The 21,141-nt window shown below is 36.0% G+C and overlaps 1 protein-coding gene across 2 annotated transcripts in view; it reads right to left on the minus strand.

Moving 5' to 3' along the window:
* LOC135219161 (uncharacterized) overlaps positions 1-21,141 on the minus strand; it is an 80,032-nt gene that overhangs the window by 43,262 nt on the left and 15,629 nt on the right. The window lies entirely within an intron of this gene.

The following is a 21,141-nucleotide window of genomic DNA, read 5'->3' on the forward strand; positions in this document are numbered from 1 at the left end:
CATGCACTCTTGAGCCACTCGTCTTCACTGGTTTTCAGATATTGCCCCAGTGCTCTGTTCTCGATGTTGACGAAGTCCTCTATACTTAGTATTCCCCCCCGCCCCCCCCCTCCTTCCTTTCGTGTTATGTATAGTCTGTCCGTATTTGCTCTTGGGTGTAGTGCTTTGTTATTATTATTATTATTATTATTATTAGTTATAGACAAGGCATAGACCATTAACTTGCTATGGAACTGACAATTTTTCAAAAGCAATGTATAGTAAATAAACAAATAACCCAAACTAAAATTAATGCGCACGTAAATAACAAAAATAAACTTAGAATACACGAAGCAGACTACCTGTAACCTAGTAAAATGAATTTCAAACTACCGTAATCCATGTAAACCAACACTATCCATCACAGTGTAGATTGCAAAAAAATACATCAAGTACTTCTCAGTAATAAACCCAGGTGAAGATATGGGATATTTTCCTAAATGTTTCACAAAAAGTAACTACAGAACTATCAATTATATTTCTTCAAGAACAAAATTTTAAATAATACTAAAAATTCAAAACTTCCTAAATATTTCGTACTTTTCCTCTTTGTAGGATTCTTAGACTCCAATAGTTTTTTGTAAATTATAAAAAAAAACCATAAGTGTGAATTTTGTGATTCTTTAAAAATATTACAGCAGAGTGATGCGATGACGATTGAGTATTTATATAGAATCAACTGATTAATGAAACGGTAAGTCGGCATTTTGAGTATTATCATTATTATTATACTATAATTATTCAGAGGATGAACCCTATTCGTATGGAACAAGCCCACCAAAGGGGCCACTGACTTGAAATTCGAGTTTCCATAGGATATGGCGTTCATCAGAAATAAGCAACAGAAGATAATGGGAATTACAGAGAAAGAGAGAAAAAAATAAATGAACACATTAATAAATTGATAAAAATGTAAGTAAATGATTAAATACAAGAATTGCATTAGGTTAGTTCCAACTGCACGACATCCTAAGGTTACTTCCACAAACTTCAGTATTTGATAATCGATTACAAAACTGAATAGCTATTTGATAACAGATTCAAAGCTGATTATCTATTTGATAACAGATTCAAAGCTGATTATCTATTTCTAATGGACAGATTACAAAAGCTGGATTCATCTTATTTGATGACAGAGTTAACAAAGCAGAACAGCTATTTCGATAACAGAATTAACAAAAGTGATTATCTATTTTGATGACAGATTACAAAGATAGACTACGTTTGATGAGGGGGGGGGGGGGGGGGGGGGGGGGGGGGGGGGGGGGGGGGGGGGGGGGGGGGGGGGGGGGGGGGGGGGGGTCAGATTACAAAGATGATTATCTATGTGATAACAGATTACAAAGCTGATTATCTATTTGATGACAGATTACAAGTGAAATATCTGCTGATGACAGATTACAAAGCTGATTATCTATTTGATAAAACAAGATTACCAAAGCTGAATATCTATTTGTAACAGATTACAAAGCTGAAATATCTATTTGATACAGATTACAAAGCTGAATATCTATCTGATAACAGATTACAAAGCTGAATATCTCTTTTGATAACAGATTAACCAAAGCTTATTATCTATTTCATGACAAGAATGACAAAGCTGATTATCGATTTGATTACAGATTACAAAGCTGATAGCTTATTTGATAAACAGATTACAAAGGCTGATTTATCTTATTTGATGACAATTAACAAAGTGAATATCTTTTGATGACCGATTCCAAAGCTGATTATTCTATTTTGATTAACAATTTAACAAAGCTGTTACTATTTGATGACAATTTACAAAGCTTAAATAGCTGTTTGATGACGATTACAAAGCTGATTATCTATTTGATAACAGATTTACAAAGCTGGAATTATATTTATTTTTAACAGATTAACAAAGCTGAATATCTATTTGATAAAGATTACAAAGCGAAATATCTGTTTTGATTGACGAATTACAAAGCTGTTAGCTATTTGATGAAGAATACCAAAGTTGATTATCTATTTATGAAAGTTACAAAGCTGATTATCTATTTGATGAACAGATTTACAAAGCTGATTACTATTTTGATGACGATTTACAAAGCTGATTTCTATTTTATGACATATTTCAAACTGTTAGCCTATTTGATGACAAAATTTCAAAAACTGAATAGCGATTTTGATGACAGATTACAAAGCTGATTACCTATTTGTAAACAGATTACAAAGCTGAATATCTATTTTGATAACAAAAGATTACAAAGCTGAATATCTATTTGATAACAGATTACAAAGATCAATATCTATTTGATAACAGATTACAAAAAAGAATATCTATTTGATAACAGATTACAAAGCTGAATATCTATTTGATGACAGATTACAAAGCTGATTATCTATTTGATAACAGATTACAAAGCTGAATATCTATTTGATAACAGATTACAAAGCTGAATATCTATTTGATAACAGATTACAAAGCTGAATATCTATTTGATAACAGATTACAAAGCTGAATATCTATCTGATAACAGATTACAAAGCTGAATATCTATTTGATAACAGATTACAAAGATGAATATCTATTTGATAACAGATTACAAAGCTGATTATCTATTTGATGACAGATTACAAAGCTATTTGATAACAGATTACAAAGAAGAATATCTATTTGATAACAGATTACAAAGCTGAATATCTATTTGATAACAGATTACAAAGCTGAATATCTATTTGATAACAGATTACAAAGCTGAATATCTATTTGATAACAGATTACAAAGCTGAATATCTATTTGATAACAGATTACAAAGCTGAATATCTATTTGATAACAGATTACAAAGATCAATATCTATTTGATAACAGATTACAAAGATGAATATCTATTTGATAACAGATCACAAAGCTGAATATCTATTTGATAACAGATTACAAAGATCAATATCTATTTGATAACAGATTACAAAGCTGAATATCTATTTGATAACAGATTACAAAGCTGAATATCTATTTGATAACAGATTACAAAGCTGAATATCTATTTGATAACAGATTACAAAGCTGAATATCTATTTGATAACAGATTACAAAGATCAATATCTGTTTGATAACAGATTGCAAACCTGAATATCTATTTGATAACAGATCACAAAGCTGAATAGCTATTTTATGACATATTACAAAGCTGAATACCTACTTGATCACAGATTACAAAGCTGAACATCTAACACGGAAATAAGAAAATAAGTTATTTTTACAAAATAGACAATATCTATATAGGACATTAAAAATATCTATAATGACTACAAGTGGGCCTCTACCGAAATTAGCGATGACTGATACAGGAAATTCCAGTATGAAATGAATAATGACCACAAGTGGGTCTCTACCGAAATTAGTAATGCCTTATACAGGAAATTCCAGTAAGAAATGAATAATGACTACAAGTGGACCTCTACCGAAATTAGCGATAAATGGATGGGAAACTCTGACATCATCAAAGCAACGATACAAAGAAGTTAACAAACGTGGAGCAGTTGACGACTTAAATGAACAGGACGGATGCTAATGCACCGTAATAAACTCATTTTCGAAGGTAATTGCACGGTAATCACAAGCTCCAGCAAACTGTTAATCCCCTACAACCTATCATTGCTCATCTCAAGCTCGGAGCAACCGTAGACCAAGATTATAATTATACCAGACAGACGATTCTGGAGGTAGTACTACTCAGCCCAACCGTCAGACTGCGCGCTGTGATGCAATTATATATATATATATATATATAATATATATATATATATATATATATATATATATATGAATTCTTATCACAACACAGTGATTCATATACATGCATTAAGTTACAAACGTCCTTTAATATATAATTCGCTCTACCTAGGAATTAATATATTTTCATATATGTTAACCGCAGGGGAAATTTTTAGTTGATAATAATTTTGTCCTCCCGTGGATTCGAAACCAGCGGACAGACAGAGGAGAAATCAGGACTGCAGTAACATTATCGACTCGGCCAATATATACATATATACATATAATATATATATATATATATATATATATATATATATATATAATATATATATATAATATATATATATAATACACTGAGTTACAAACTGCAATATTGCATCTTTCTTTTTGTTAGAAGAGAGAGAGAGAGAGAGAGAGAGAGAGAGAGAGAGAGAGAGAGAATTTCCAGCTCGTTGCTAGCACAAAGACATCCGTTCCGTCAGGTCGTCTCCCCTGTGGTTGTCCAGCTTCTTTAAATTTGCTATGTCCCAATCTTAACTTTTAAGCTAAGAAGCTGGGACTACTTTTTCTCTCGTTTACAAGACATAGAATGGGATGGAATGGAATACAGTTGAGTTGAATATAGAATCTAGGCCAAAGACCAAACACAGGGACCTATGAGGTCATCCAGTGCTGTAAGGGAAATTGACAGTGAAAAGGCCCTAAAGGTGCAACAGGAGGAAGAGAAGGCCTCGCAGTTGCACTATGAAACGATTGTTAGGAGAGGGTGGAAAGCTAGATAGAGGATATAGATCATGAACGGAGGTACAGTAAAAGGAATGAAAGGGGTTGTAGCTAGAGCCAAAAGGACGTTGCAATGAACCTTCAGTAATGATGCCTAAAGCACACCACGTGAGGTGCACTGACGGCACTACCCCCTCACGGAGTCGTGTATAATAAGGCGATTGTTTTAGTCTGTCGTATCCGTGCTTTAAAATAAAAATATAGAATAAATAAAATAAAAGAGAATCCGGAAATTTCTGGGAAACAAAAAATTTCTCTTCTCCCTTTTTCCGTGCTAGAAGTTTTTTTATATATTCAATTTTACTGTCATTTAAGTGTCTTTCATCTGCATATGTTCGCTGTACGAAATTTTTTTTTATCGACATTTACTCATTTATTTGCGTATGATCGCTGTACGAAAACATATTTTTTATTAAAAAAAAATTTTCTGCGTATGTTCGGTGAAAGAAAACCTCCTTACATCTTTTTGTTGCTCTTTTACCTTCTGTTTCCGGAATTACTCAGCAGTACCGTGGAATATCACGAACAGTAAAAGGAGCCGTTGGCGAAAATCTGACGCAACTAAGTGGGACCCACCCAAAAAAAAGGGTCCGCCACGGGCTTAATAAAACACAGATAATTGATAGACGAATGAATGAACGGACAAAGACGAAACCGCAAAGGTAATTTACATCTGAAAAACTCCTACGGCGTAACGGAAATAGAAGAAACGTTCTAGTGATCATGGAAAACGGAAGGAGGGAGAGAATTCAAAGATTTCGAGAGAGAGGAGAAACGGCCACCGAACAGAGTAATCAGGGAATTTCACCTCTTCGCAGGTAGAAGATAAAGCAGTAGAAAATCATTACCATAAAATTATCATAATAAGCTCTAGTTCTGCGTTAACGTATATTCATTTTTCTATTTTTTTTTCTTACGCGGGTACAAGAATATGCCTGTGAGGAGAATAGCTATGGGAAGAGACGAGGCACCTTTCCAGTAATTAGAAATAAATCTCTAATGTAATTCTCATAGGATAATCTCTCTCTCTCTCTCTCTCTCTCTCTCTAAATATATTTACTATTCTAGCTTTATAATATATATATATATATATATATATATATATATATATATATATATATATATATATATATATGTGTGTGGTGTGTGTGTGTGTGTGTGTGTATTATCATGAATGTATACATTATATAAATATATATAGTATATACATATATATATAAAGCATTGTATATGTGTATATAATTATATATTATATACATAATACCTGGGAAGAAGATATACATAATATTTCTCTCCTTCCTCCCTCATCCAGAAAGATATATAAAAGCCTCTCTCTCTCTCTCTCTCTGTGTCTTTCCTCTCGTTCTTACCACCCCTACTACGTCCCTTGTCTTGTTATAGCCCGGGGAGGGAAGCATTCCGCAGGCAGGCATCTGCCTTTTTTTCCAGAGGACCGGAACGCCATCTGTCGTTGGTCGTTTCCTCATCTTCCTGGTTTTCGTCTCTTCGGGATGATACAATTATCGCAATTTTCTCTCCCGTTTCTGTCTGTTCCGTGATGGCAGCAAGATATTAAGGGCATCGAATTATGAGGGCGCTATTATCTTGCTCTTTTTGTTTTCCGTAATACAACGGTACCTTGATTTTGAAGCATCTCTGAGGTCAAGGTCTTTTAGACAAGACCTTCCCTAAGACCAAGGTCTGGAATTTGGCTGAGGTCGTGCGGAGAGGATATACGCTTTTCGCAGTCGTTGAGACCTTCAATGGTTATATTAAATTTTGATGTCTTGGAAACATTATATAATTAATGTCATTTATAACGTAGTAAATTAGATGCGTATATAATAACGTATATTCTATATCGTATAGAATACATCAGTTATAATAAATTAATATATAAATGGTTGTTAGAGCGCGCATTTCGTGTACCCCTATGAGGCTAAGTAATTTGTAAACGGCCAAATCAGGTAAGATTATGTTTTCCATACACAGCTTATATAATACATCTGATGAGTAGTATATAATATAACATATATATCGAACAGTATACATCGTATGTTGTTTCTTGACGTTGCATGGACACAGTGGTTACTCAGCAACGGGGCCAACGGCTTGACGTGACTTCCGAACCACGTCGAGAGCGAACGTCTATCCCCAGAAATACACATCTCTAATCACTTAGTGGAATGCCCGGGAATCGAACTCGCGGCCACCGAGGTGGCAAGCCAAGACCATACCGATCACGCCAATGAGGCGCTATACATCGTATATGACAAATATCACACACGAACCTTGTGAAAGCGCGTATGCTGTGTGGTCCAATTAAGCCAAGTGCTTTATAAACGGCCAATTGACAGAGAAAATATGACAGACAAAGCGTAGCTAAGGATACCAAGAAATCTGGCTGACCATAAGAACGTAAAACATACGAGAGAAGGATAAAGGAATTCCATTCAGAAAGTTTTTTGTAACTCGAGACAAATTAGTTTACATACGAGAGCCACAAGTCTCTTCGTCGAATTGTTATTGCGCTAACCGCCCCACACCCGTCGCCAACCTCAGTGTAGATACACTCTTCAAGTTTCACTCTCTGTACCGTGCTTGCTTGCAGTCTCTGGACGCAACGATATTAATCTGAAGGAACGAGAAGTGCAGAATGCTAGGTTTTTTTTTTATAACTCAGGCAAAGAGCAACAAGTTTCCAGCTGTTAAGCCCATGTGAATATACAGCTCGTGTGGCATGAATAAGATTGTCAAATGTTATGGTGATTGAAAACTTGAGCAGCAGATTTCATGGGAGGAGCTATTTCAAAGGTAAAACCCCACTACTACTACTGCTAGAACACATGGTACTACACAGAGTACGAAGACTCGGCAGGAGGCTTGAACTAAAATCGCATGAAGAAGGCGGATACAAATGAGAAACCTTTCCAGCTTCAAATCTCCTGGGGGCTAATTAATCAAAACGTTTCAACCGCGACGGAAAAGTAATTACAGTGATCCTCTTCCTGTGTGTGTGTGTGTGTTTTTTTTTTTTTTGTATGGTGGTTTTACGTTACATGGAACCAGTAGTTTATTCAGCAACGGGACCAACGGCTTTACGTGGCTTCCGAACCAAGTCGAGAGTGAGCTTCTGTCACCAGAAATACACATCTCTAACACCTCAATGGAATGTCCGAGAATCGAACTCACGGCCACCGAGGTGGCAGGCCAAGACCATACCACTGAGGCGCTTCCTCTTCCGGTGCAGAAACTGCACGATCAGAGATTCGAATCGCTTTCTGACACCAATCAAGAACAGGTTTATCAAGAGCAATCGTCCGTGAGGAAATACAAGTCATCATCCATGAGAGAAGAGCTATAAAAAAAAAAAAAAAGCGACCTCCACATAAAACTGAACAGAAAATAACCACGTTATCTGGTCTTAAATTTATCGAGACGTAAACGTTCCCTGACGATCATAATTGCAGCTAATGACGCTCACTCTCTCTTCCGATTTGATCAACTGCAATAAACGTGGCTGAGATTTAAGAGAAAATAGGCATTATCAACTTGGGTTCGGTTTTCATGAATCGACCGCTACGGGATTATGACGGGGCTGGCAATTATTGTCCCGCAATGCGATAATTCATTGTGACAGTTTTACTTGTTTTACTTTTAAACAACTTTTCAATGAATTTTCAGATGTTTTATTTAACGAGCTTCCAATGTTTCGCTAAATTTCAAATACTGTTTTTTTCAAACATGAATTCACGTTACCAAGGCAAAATGTGATACGGAGCTATCAAATATATTGCTTCAGGAACAGAAATTTCAGTAACACGCTTTCAAATCTAAAGTTCGTACAAGTTTGTCGCTGGTATCACCAACAGTACAGGTATAATTGTCATCACTCCTAGAACTTCTGCACTCGTTATCATCGATGTTATTATTTCATATTTATTGTCTGTGGCCCCCTTCTCGATATTCCTTTTTATGGAAAATGACTCCTCCAACTCCAAGACATCGGAAAGAGAGCAAAAGCTCGCACACAAATCTTTTCAAAACTTATCATGAAAAAATACCCATAGTAGCCTAAGTCTTCAAATGGAGAAACGAACCCACAGTTATGTCAATGCACATATATTTAAATTTAAAATCTTAAGGATAGCTTTCGGGAATCTGTTTGGTTCACGAAAGCTATTCTTACTGTTTTAAATTTAAATATACTAGCAATTTACCAATCGTAACTAAAAGCATATTCATTTGCTGCTTAATATAAGTAACTCGCTAGTGTTTTTTAACTATTATGTCATTGATGTTGACCTTATAGTATTCTTTTCCAGATATTTATGCAAAAATCATGTATGATAAATTCATAAAGTAACTAAGTCTACAGGCAGAACCAGCTCCGTTTCAGGGAATCCCTTCTCACCCCACCACCTTGTTGTGGGGGGGGGGGGGGTAGAAGAAGTAGGATGAAACCCCATCATAAACAATTTTAGGGATCCCCACTATAACCTTGCCAAGTGTCATGCCCATCGAACCAGACGTTTGGCCGTGATTGAATGACAGACGGACGGATAGGCATAACGCCCATTATAGTTTAGTGAGATGTACATTTACATAACTGTGGATTCGTTTCTCCAGTGCTGTAATAATTCTCCAATGGAATTATACTTCATCTAACGCATCATTTTCGAAGAAAAGTTGTCGATCAGGGTGTTATCTTGTCTATCAAAAAGAAAGCAGATTTTCAAAGCATGATACTTCTACAAAAAATACTCTAAGGTAAATATCGAATATATCAGAATACAAAATTTAGGCCAAAGGCAAGGCGCTGAGATCTATGGGGTCATTCAGCGCTGAAACGGAAATTGCAGTTGCACCCTGAAACAATTTTTAGGAGAGGGTGGAAAGCAAGATTAAAGAAAGAGAATGGGAACGGTGGTGTAGGAAAAGGAGTGATAGAGGTTGCAGCTAGACGCCAAAGGGACACTGCAAATAACCTTAAGTAATACTGACGGCACTAACCCCCTACGGAGTAAGGTCAATATCCTTAAATATGACTAAGCTATACGATCTTATTATTCAAAATACGATCCCACTCCACAAAGCAGAGAAGAACCAGAAAGCAAGTCAGACTGCGACTAGTTTCTCCTCTGAGACACTTTTTTTCATATTGTTTTTAGCAGATGACACTTCTACATTTCCCTTTTTTTCCTTTACAGTTTTCTGCAGATGCTACGTCTATTTCCTCTCATCTCTGTTACACCTCGTACCTACTGCTCTGCTACGCTCTGAGCATGCGCAGACCTCTTCTCATGTCATCTAAATGACGATTTACGTGGCAATCAGAGCAGACGGTCGCACGTAAACATCGTCGTAACTCACATCTGTCGATCAACCACGCGACACTCACTTTTTTTTTATCGTAAGATTTGGTGCATATAATGGCAACGCTGATAAGTACAGGGACGCTTTTAACCCGCTGTCTTTGGAGTCACAGAATTACCTGGCGTATTGTAAGATCGCATGCGTACTCTTTCATAATCGTTTGGCTAGTTCTCTCTCTCTCTCTCTCTCTGTATATATATATATATATATATATATTATATATATATATATATATATATATATATATATATATATATATCCCAGAAGTGTGAAAGATGTAAAATACTGCCACATGGCATACACTGGCTTAGGAAATAAAAAGCTTTTGATAGAGTTAATGGAGAGGTAGATGAGGGAGTTGGTGAATAAGGCAAGCTGATGAAAGCGAGTACATACTTTTAAGATGAAGGCAAACCGTGTGTTAGACTGCGTAGAAGTTAAGAGTTGGTGTAGAAGAGGATCTGAAGACTAAGTTGTGCTATATTTCATTTGTTGTTTAATGTATTTTTAGATGGAGTGATGGTAAAAATCGTAGAGAACTCATTAGACGTACTTGCATACCTGTGGAATAGGGAAATGGACTGTGAATGGTGTATGGAGCCGCGGAAGTTGACTGTAAATACAGTCCTGATTGGGGATAGTGAAGCGTGTGACTGTGAGTGTGTGCGTGTGTTTGTTTGTTTGTTTGTAAGGGGAGAAAGTTAAGAGTAAATGTACGCAAGCGTAAAGCTACGAGAGCGAATGGCAGCCAGGAAGATGGAACAGTAAACGTTACTCTGGGTGGCAGAAGAGTGGCAATGGTTGATTTTCGCGTCACAAAGTGAAGTAATGATTTACTATGTGTGGAAGATTGAGAAGAGGCTAGAAGTGTCCATGGCATCCAAGATGGGGATGTATGAATGGGTTGTCAAGTGAACTTTCCCGTATAAAGGAGGCAAAGCGTAGAAACTCAAAGCAAAAGAGTTGAGGCTGTCGAGGTAAGGATTTATGTACTAAAGTAGATTCACATCAACCGTGCATTTCATATCTAGGCCAGTCCCTTATGACGCTCCTGATTGGGTGTTGATAAGCCAATGACAGGGCCGGTAACTCTAAGTCTCTCTCTCGAGAGTTCATATGGGCAGGATGTATGCTCCACTTCTCCTAAGGGATGCTGTTGAAAGATGCGTCCCTCAGGAGAGGTGGAACATACATCTTGCCTTTGTGAAGTCATGAGAGAGACTGACAGTTTCCAGCCCCGTGATTGGCTTATCAACAGCCAATCAGGAGCGTCGTAAGGGACTGGCCTAGACATCAGATGCACCCGTGATGTGAATCTACTATAGTATATATAGCTTTAAAATAGAAAAAATGAAAGTGAGGAATGTGCAGATATGCTGAGGTGTTCAACGTGGGATGGCAGATAAGTGTTTTGAGGCGATTCTATTCTAGGCAAGTTTCCTTCCAGAAAAATAAATAAATAAATAAAAAAGGCAGAAGTTTCCACTTCTAAACTTGTGTCTCAAACTGACGACACGAATACCTAATTCCACTAAGTTCGAAAGACGGCGCTCTCTTCGAAATAACACGATTCATTTGACAATCAATCAATAGTGCAGTTTATCACAGTAGTTGTTTTGAGAGAGAGAGAGATCAACACCTACAATCAGTCCTAATCTATAATAGTAGTGAATCACTTACCCCAAACGTAAATAGCCGAGGAAACGAGAATAATCTTGTACCATCGCAACACGAACGGCTCTTATTCCACTGACAAAACTGAAGGAGAAGTCTCGGAGTTGAGATGAGACGAGGCACCTGAGATCAGAATCTCTGAGCCAAATCAACGAACTGCCAACACAGTTGCGGTTCCTCGTGTGAAGTGTCGCGAGTCATCGTTGGATGATCGGTTGATTGTATTAAATAGGTCTCAGCCTCTGGCTGCTCTAAGTGTGACTCAGTTAAATTCGTAAACAATGTTTACTGTTTTCTGCTCTTTGATTTTAGATGCTAACACATGGCCAATACAAGCGTTGCTTATAAGAAAACAGTATGTATATACACAATCGGGTGTGCAAAAATAGTGTCTGTTATGCATGTATGTGTAAATATATGATTATTTATACACACACACACACACACACACACACACACACACACACATATATATATATATTATATATATATATATATATATATATATATATTACACACACACACACACACACTACCTGACTAACCCGGCACTGCCCAGGCAATCTCCGAATGACAACCGATATACTCCCATTCCTGTTAAGATAGTTGCTTCAGTTACATTGCCCAGCATTTTTGACAATTTACATTTCACCACCTCTCGCCGTCCATTCCTATCGGGGCTGAACTTGGCTTTCAAGGGCATCTGAAGTGTCTATTCAATACAGCGACCTCGAAAACTATGGATTAGACTCTAGTATCTGAAGTTTTCAGTTATTTTTCAATGTCACCACCTTCCCACCCTCTCTCACGTCCCCCTTCCTATCAGGGCTGTACTTGGATGTAAATGACATTGAGAGTGTCACTATTCATCTCAGTGACCTTGATCAAAATCTATGGATTAGACATTAATATCTGTATTTTTTGGTTATTTTTATATGTCATCACCTTCCCACCCCTTTCCAACCCCCTCCCTCTTCCTACTGGGGCTGAACTTGGACTTAGGGGCATTGGGAGTGTCACTATTCTTCTCAACAACCCCAAAAACTATGGGTTAGCCACTGATATTTGTCGTTTTCTGTTATTTTTACATGTCACCCCCTTCCCAGAGCTACTTCCTATCAGGGATGAACTTGGACTTAAATGGCATCGGGAGTGTCACTAATCATTTCAGTGATCTCGAAAAATATGGATTAGACACTAATATTAGTAGTTTTCGGTTATTTTTACATGTAACCCCCTTCCCAGATCCACTTCCTATCAGGGCTGAACTTGGACTTAAAGGGCATCAGAAGTGTCGCTATTCATTTCAGAGACCTCAAAAACTATGGTTTAGATACTAATATCTATTGTTTTCGGTAATTTCTATATCACCCAGACCCACTTTCTATCAGGGCTGAACTTGGACTTAAAGGGTACTGGGAGTGTCACTACTCATTTCAGCAACCTTGAAAACTATGGTTTACATACACATATCTGTTGCCTTTGGTAATTTTTACATTTCACCCGCCTCCCAGATCCACTTCCTATCAGGGCTGAACTTGGACTTAAAGGGCACCAGGAGTGTCACTACCTATTTCAGCGACCCCAAAAAATATTTGTCGTTTTCGGTAATTTCTAAATTTCACCCGCCTCCCACAGCCCCCCTTACCCAACCAATGGTCCGATTTTAATTTCGTTTTAACCATGACCTTACCCGGTTTGATATTGACTTTTATCGTATATATATATATATATATATATATATATATATATATATATATATATACATACATATCCTAATATATACATATGAACAGTTTCAATTCACAGAAAATGATTGCTGAAAACCGAAGAGTCATTGCCCTTCACAGCTGAATCATGGTTTATGCTTTCCCAGCCTTAGGCCATTTGCAATGTTCGCAGTACAGTGCATTCTTATCGAAAACAACTTATCTCTATTTCATGTCATTTCTTATCAAGACTTAATGTAAACCGTAGGCTTTTTATTCGTTTAATTGCTGTCTTGTTCAAGGAATGTAATAGATCGGATATATGCTGGTCCACCTTTGCTTAAGATCGAAATGAGAGCCTGAATAACTTTCAATTAAAAACAATTATTCTAAAAAAATGTATTTTTCAGGACAAAACGATTATTTTCTAGGAAAAAATTAATATCTTTTCAAGGCAAAACTATGATATTTCAAGACAATATGATTATTTTTCGAGACAAAACTGCTATTTTTCAGGTCAAAACGATTATTTTTCAAGACAAAAATATTATTTTTCAAGGCAAAAATAATATTTTTTACGACAACACCATAAATTTTTAAGACAACCATTATTTTTCACGACATACCGATCACCTTCTAAGTTAAAACGATAACTTTTCAAGGAAAAATATTGATTTTCAGGGAAAAATATTGCTTTTAGGAAAAAATATTATTTTTCAAGGAAAAATATTGTTTTTTCAAGGAAAAAATTTTTTTGCAAGGAAAAATATTATTTTTCAAGGCAAAACCCTTATTTTTTATGACAAAAATATTATTTCACACAACAAAGCGATTATTTTTTGCGAAAAAATTATTTTTAAAACTATTAATTTTCAATTACTAATATTATTCCAGACAAAAACTACTATGATCACAGATGACACATACCACAATATATCAGGAATTAATGAAAGAATCATGATTTGATTAGGCCGTTGCAATTTTAGCCTTAGATATTGTGCAGTCAAGGAGTGATTTTCATGTCCATTAAAAATTTGACGTAAGAGTTTATTCAAGTCAGGAATAACAGAAGTAAGAAGGGAATCCCAAAGTTAGGCAGAGAGGAGTGGTACCTACACTTACACTAAATACTTTTTAAAAGTTTTGACCACTTCGATTTTCACCATAGAGAAGTTCTCAAAGGCATCTTTAAAGTTATGCTTTACAAAGCACTTCAAACAACGCTCTGATTTTTTTTTAACTTTCCTCTTGTTATTTCTTGAATAAAATCAGAACTGATTATTTGGATCCTCAGTGAGCAATCACAAGATGTGTTGTACCTACACCTCATATAACAATACACACATACACACACTACATATATATATGTGTGTGTTGCATCATATTTCTATGTACTTTACAGTTTTTTCTTTCTCTCTATATATACTTCATGATTTACTGCATTCTACTTCTATAGTATACTTCTACAGATACTACACCTAACTTCTAAGTTCTTCCATACCGTATAACCTTCTTATTTCTACTTCGACATTTTGTTATGGTCTACGCTATGTACTTCTGCGGTTTGTCACATTTTTCTACTTCTCTGCTCATTAAAGTTTGTCATCTGTCTCGCTTACATCATTCAGAAATACTCCTCCTACTGACATACCTGCACTTACGCCTAATGAGTCAACCCTTAATTAGCAATTATCTGCGTGGTTAGTGGGAGGGTCTGCTCAAGCAAATGGACTCGTTAGGGGAACCCGGCAGTAACTGGTCGTTCAACGTAATTAGGGTCCTCCCTAAACTGCCCCGCAATGAAAGAATTGTGTCACAAATTCACCTGATGAAGTATTTTGGAGAGAGTTAGACGTCTGAAGCCTCTCGCATGACTTAAATGCTACAATTAGGGTACACTGAATCCCGTAATTAGATGTTGTCGACTAAACGCTTAGATGTTGTCAACTAAACGTTTGCGTGAGTTGTGTGCGGCTCAGTCACCAAGTCTGCGTGTTACTAAGTTCTTTCTTACTGGGAAGAAGAGTTCAATCTTTTTTTCTTCATGAAGTTTACACGCAAGTGAATTTGTACGGAATACACATAAAAGCACACACCCACCCACCACACACACAATATATATATATATTATATATATATAATAATATATATATATATATATAGATATATATATCCTATAATAAAAGGAGCCCATAAAAACACCAAAATGTAGAGAGAAAAGTACTATATTTCAGAGACAGCAGTCTCTGAAATATAGTACTTTTCTCTCTACATTTTGGTGTTTTTATGGGCTCCTTTTATTAGATGGAATTCTGTTGTTACAGAACATTTTTACCATCATGATATATCTATATATATATATATATATATATATATATTAAATAAATATATACATATGCATGTATATTATATATATATATATATATCTATATATATATATATAAAATATATAAATATATATATATATATATATATATATATATATATATATATGTATGTATAATACACAGATATATAGTACTGTATACTATATGCACGTATGTGTACAACGGCGTCGATAACCTACGTTGTTGTGACCCACGGTACATTTTTATATCAATCAATCAATTTATGTACAACAAATCATGGGTTTCAACGTAATCAGCTAAAGAAAAGACCAACCAGACCAGCCTACATTCAGTAACACAAAAGCTATGGCAGCCCTATACTTCGGCCTAAGGGAAGATATTTACATCCTCAATGAAAAAAGACAAAACAGTAAATCTATGACGATGTCCTGACTTCTCAACCCTGAATACTCGACTTACGTTCGTTGGACGTCAAAAAAGAAAAAAAAGTTGCGTTTATTCTTTTACGCAGACGAGTGGGACCTTCGGTATATAACTGAATGTAAACCCTCGAGCGATTATGTTTGAGCGGTTGTTAGGAAGGCCAAGGTCTGCGATACTGAAATTAAGTTTATAAGTCATCACAAGCTAAAGAAACTAAGATTGAAGAAAATAATAAGCCATGATGAAACGTTTTTGTCGCTACCTAGTTTTCTAAAGCTAATTATACAGTAAAATAACTGAAAGACACAGACGTTCACGGACGAGAGCCTGAAAGACCTCAAGGACTGACCTGTCCTTCACAACATCTGAAAGAATCCGGAGGTGTACGAGAAGACGCAAGCCAACAGAGGAAACGCTATTCCTTCAGAGATCCTTCTTCTCGGCCAACGCGGAATCAGAGGAATTTATTTCTGGTGATAGAAATTTATTTCTCGATATAATGTGGTTCCGATCCCACAATAAGCTGTAGGTCCCGTTGCTAGATGACCAACTGGTTCCTAGTCACGTAAAAATATCTAATCCTTCGGGCCATCCCTAGGAGAGCTGTTAATTAGCTCAGTGCTCTGGTAAACTAGGATATGCTCAACTTCAGACATAACAGAATAGAATAGAATAGAATAGAATAGAACAGAATATAGAATCTAGTCCAAAGACCAAGCACTGGGCCTGTGAGGTCATTCAGCGCTGAATGAACAATATAATGTTCTCAAGATGTAAAAGAAGGAAAACCTCGCAATTGTACTATGAATTAATCGTTAAGAGAGGGTGGAAAGTAAGATGGACGTAAGAGAACATAGACGGAGATATATACAGTGAAAGTGTTGGGAGCTAGAGGCCAACTAACGCTGCAAAGAACCTAACGTAATGTTTACAGTGCACCCCATGAGGTGCGCTGATGGCAGTACCAGGGCTCCCCCCTCCCCCAACCTCTTATCGGTGTCATTCTTAGGATTCCTGGTCAACAAATATATATTTTTAACCATGAAAAGTGAGTTCAAATTTTTTGGCCACTTTAACAAAAATGGCATTTAGCAAAATACGTTTCACAAAAATCAGTTCATTCCTCGATTTTTTCTTCAACTTGAACTTATGAATTAAACCGTGAAATTTACAGCACATTTTAAAAGTTATTTTTATGATTATCAAGTTTGTGACAACAGACGTAAGAAAGATTGCTTTGTTTTCAAATAACTTCTTTTCAGATCTCATTCAATCCAATTACGTCCAACAGAATTTTAGTTTCAAATTTATTCTATGCGTACTAAGGTGTACTGTAATGTAATTTATCATATTTTAATTGTTTTGCACTACACAAAAATTGTTTATCTCGAAACTTTGTTCTTGAGTACTGCATAGTTATTAATACTGAACATGCATAGTAACCTAAATAACCACCCTGTGTTAGGGATGTAAAAATACTACCACCATAGGTCCTGCGTGTCGAAAAAGGCGACTAAAAGGACAGCTAGCTTCTGCCTTGCAGTCTTACCTTTTTTAGTTAAAGGCGAGGCCCACCGCCAATAACTGTGGAAACTGCTGTCTTGCAGGTGGACTTTTTAGTCAAAGGAGAGGCCCACCGTCAATAACTGTGGTTGATGACAGCAAGGGCGTAAAGAACCCCTCTGCTAAATAATAAGCCATGCCTGATGTTGTAAGGATAGGCGCATCAGGCAACCGACCCCTTAGTGTAGGGATAATGGTGGGGAAGAAGAAGATACACAGCAACCTAATACTACCTCAGCAAATCTGAGCCAAGGAGGGGACTATTAGCCTACCTGGAAGAAGTGAAAAGCCAATGCTTTCGTATTTTCAAAATTCTTAAAAATTTTCGACGCTGTTTTTGATCATCAACACGATGTTAGTAATAACAAAAATAACAATAATTTATTTCGATTATAATTTCATATGCATATTCTTTTTAAAATGATGTCAATATTACAATTTTTATTTAGCCTATCATTGTAACAAACAAATCTAAAGGGGAAAAAATACAATGAACTAAACCAAAGAGGGAATGCTCCCACTGTGTATCTTCAATATACATAAAAAAGAATAATAAAAATCAAACAACAATACCTAAAAATCAAGCAGCGGACGGACTCAATGAAAATTATAATTCTCCATCAACATCATGGACATTTTGTTGCATGGAACTAGAGGTTATTCAGCAACTGGACCAACTGCTTTAAGGTGACTTCCGAACCACGTCGAGAATGAACTTCTATTACCAGAAATACACATCTCTCACTACTCAATGGAATGCCCGAGAATCAAACTCGCGGCCACCGAGGTGGCAGGCCAATACTATACCGACCACGTCACTGAGGAGCTTTTTCATGGATATTTCGCACAAATCATTCCCGGTATAAAACATAAAAAAGATGAAACAGTCCTACATATCCGTAGAGAATTCTGTGTCATTCATCATGCGGTGTGAATAATCAAAAATAATAAAAACGCGTCGCTGTCTCTTTCAGCGATCGTATAAGAAATGCTATATATATTAAAATTCCTTTTTTTTCCCCACTTCTAAACACATAGCACGAGTCTTCAAACTGCAATGTAATCAGGGTAAAAACTAAACAAGTTGATTTTATATTCCTTAAATTGGAACTGGAATATAAGATTTAAGCCAGAGGCCAAGTGCTAGGACCTATGAGGTCATTCAGCGCTGAAATGAAAATTGTGAGTAAAGGAGGTTTGGAAGGTGTAACAGGAGGAAAACCTCAAAGCAGTTGCACTGTGAAACAATTGTTAGAAGGTGGTGAGTACGATGGAATAAAGAATACGAACGGAGGTACAGTCAAAGAAACGAAAGGGGTTCCAACTAGGGATCGGAGGGGCACTGCGAAGAACCTTAATTAATGCCTACAGCGTATCGCGCCAGGTGCACTGAAGGCACTAAACCTCCCCCCCCCCCCCCCCCCCCCACCCCCCTTCTAAGGGATATATATATTCCACAAAAACCCGACCTCTGAACTCAACTGCTCTCCCATCACCAAAGATAAAATCCGACCACGAGACCCAAAGTGCTTATTAAACTCAATTACTTATTATGCAACAGATACAGCTAGGTAAAGACGACGCTTCTAAACCACAGACAGCAGGCAGTAGCAGGAAGCGAAATTATTACGTTTTTGTGTACGTATGTGTGTGTGTGTCTGAGCCGGAATGTCTATACGGAAGTGTAAGGACGAAAGAGAACTGATGTTCTTGTGCTGTGTAAAATTATCGTCCTATCTGTGGTACGTACACACATCTATACATGTAAACTGACACACGTATATACGTATATATGTGTTAACCTATATATATATATATACATATATATATATATATATATATATATATATATATATATATATATATATATATATATCACTCCAGTGTTTATCTTTTCTTCGTGGCTTATGCCTTTATTTATACATTTATCACGTTCCAAACTTTCGTGACTCACTTTTATAATATATATATATATATATATATATATATATAGATATATATATATATATATATATATATATATATATATATATAGTATATATATATATATATATATATATATATATCATATATATATATATATATATATATATATATGACTAGTCAAAATGTTCTGTTACAACAGAATTCCATCTAATAAAAGGAGCCCATAAAAACGTTTATATGGGCTCCTTTTATTAGATGAATATATATATATATATATATATATATATATATATATATATATATATATATATATATATATATTTACCTACTATGAGATTCAGGGTTTCTGTAACACGGTTTTTTGGACTTTGCTCCTTGTCAAAGCATCGGATGTAGCTGAAAGTTGACATATGTATATTTTACAACCACACACAAATTTTGTCGGCATTATCAATAACCTAAACCCGATAGTTTTAATTTTTATAGAGTAAAAATGATCTAGCCGACGCCATGGCCAATGATTACGAGCCAAGAGTAAAGAAACATTCATTACGTAAGCAAGGTAAACAAACACCTTTTGACTAAATGTTGCCCCGCCCATCCACCAGACAGAAATTCCATCGGCTCTGAAACCCAAAGACTTTATGAATGGCGGAACGATACATAGATGTGGGTGGGGTATCAGTGCTAGCGTAGTAATACTACTGTAGCAGTAGTGCCGCAACAGTATAGCAGTAATATACATGAATTAAACGTTTAGGCCAACTGCTGGGATCCTTGAGGATCATTTAGCACTTCTTACAACTACTCGAGGAATTAGTTTTTATAGCCAGAAGTTAAATTTTCTAATCCAACAATGCCCATGGTAGCCTTCATTGTTATCCAGAATTATAACGAGGCGAAAGTGGGTGGAGCTTCATGAAGTCACCATTCTGACGATAATTATTGGTGAAGGTTTAAAGCCAATATACGGTACCGGCTATTTTTTTTTTTTTTTCAGTAAATAGGTAGATAGCCAATAAATAAAAATTGCTTGACACTGGATATAGCAGTTATCAAATCAAGCTTGTCTACTATGTTTTTGATAATTACCAACTATTCCCTACATCTTGTCAATCTGATTGTGACCTATAAAGTAGACTGTAATTTCTTTGGAAACTTATTTTGGGAGTTAGACTAATAATCGAAGTGTTTTTTATTTATTAACATATTTTGTTGGTTTGTTCATTATGACAATTATCAGTGGAGAGGTTCCAGAGTTCATAAAGGTGTACTGCTTTGCTTGTATTTAAATTTGTATGTCATTGTTGCCAGAGGTTTAGCCTTCGTTACGTATAGCCAATCATCCATCGAGAAAGAGGGAAAAATGCTGTCATAAGTTACATAACGAGTGCGTTCGAAACCATTTCTCTGAGTAAGTTGGCCCGTCTTCAAAAAAGGTCACTTTTACATTATAAGTACCAAATTTATTCAACCTACGTAGTGCAGAATACACTCAAAATTTATGTGTTGATATAATATGTATTCTGAATAAGCGTTATATTTATGAAATGC

The sequence above is a fragment of the Macrobrachium nipponense genome, chromosome 1 (genome assembly GCF_015104395.2).
Source record: "Macrobrachium nipponense isolate FS-2020 chromosome 1, ASM1510439v2, whole genome shotgun sequence".
NCBI classification, from domain to species: domain Eukaryota; kingdom Metazoa; phylum Arthropoda; class Malacostraca; order Decapoda; family Palaemonidae; genus Macrobrachium; species Macrobrachium nipponense.